Genomic DNA, 314 nt, shown 5'->3' with positions numbered 1-314 from the left:
CGATAATCGATAATCGCTTAATAGTCGTTTATCTACTGCCAGCCGACACCCGCAATAGGGGTGTATGTTTAACCGGGGATTAGCGTTAACCAGACATTGAGTAACCGGCCCTNATGTTTAACCGGGGATTAGCGTTAACCAGACATTGAGTAACCAGCCCTTAGTGTTTTCCATCACATCCCGCCATCTTTTCTCTCTCACTCTTGGCTGGAATATAATTAAAAATGCCGAAAATCAGCAGAAAACCTAAGCAAATAAAGGTAGTGGATGAAATTCATTCCTTTTATTCGCATATTATTTTTTTTATTTTTTTT

Source organism: Rhagoletis zephyria, unplaced genomic scaffold (genome assembly GCF_001687245.7).
Source record: "Rhagoletis zephyria isolate East Lansing unplaced genomic scaffold, Rhagoletis_zephyria_1.1 Rzeph_scaffold_25406, whole genome shotgun sequence".
Classification (NCBI taxonomy): domain Eukaryota; kingdom Metazoa; phylum Arthropoda; class Insecta; order Diptera; family Tephritidae; genus Rhagoletis; species Rhagoletis zephyria.
The sequence above is the reverse complement of the archived record's forward strand: the minus strand, read 5'-3'. Positions refer to the sequence as shown.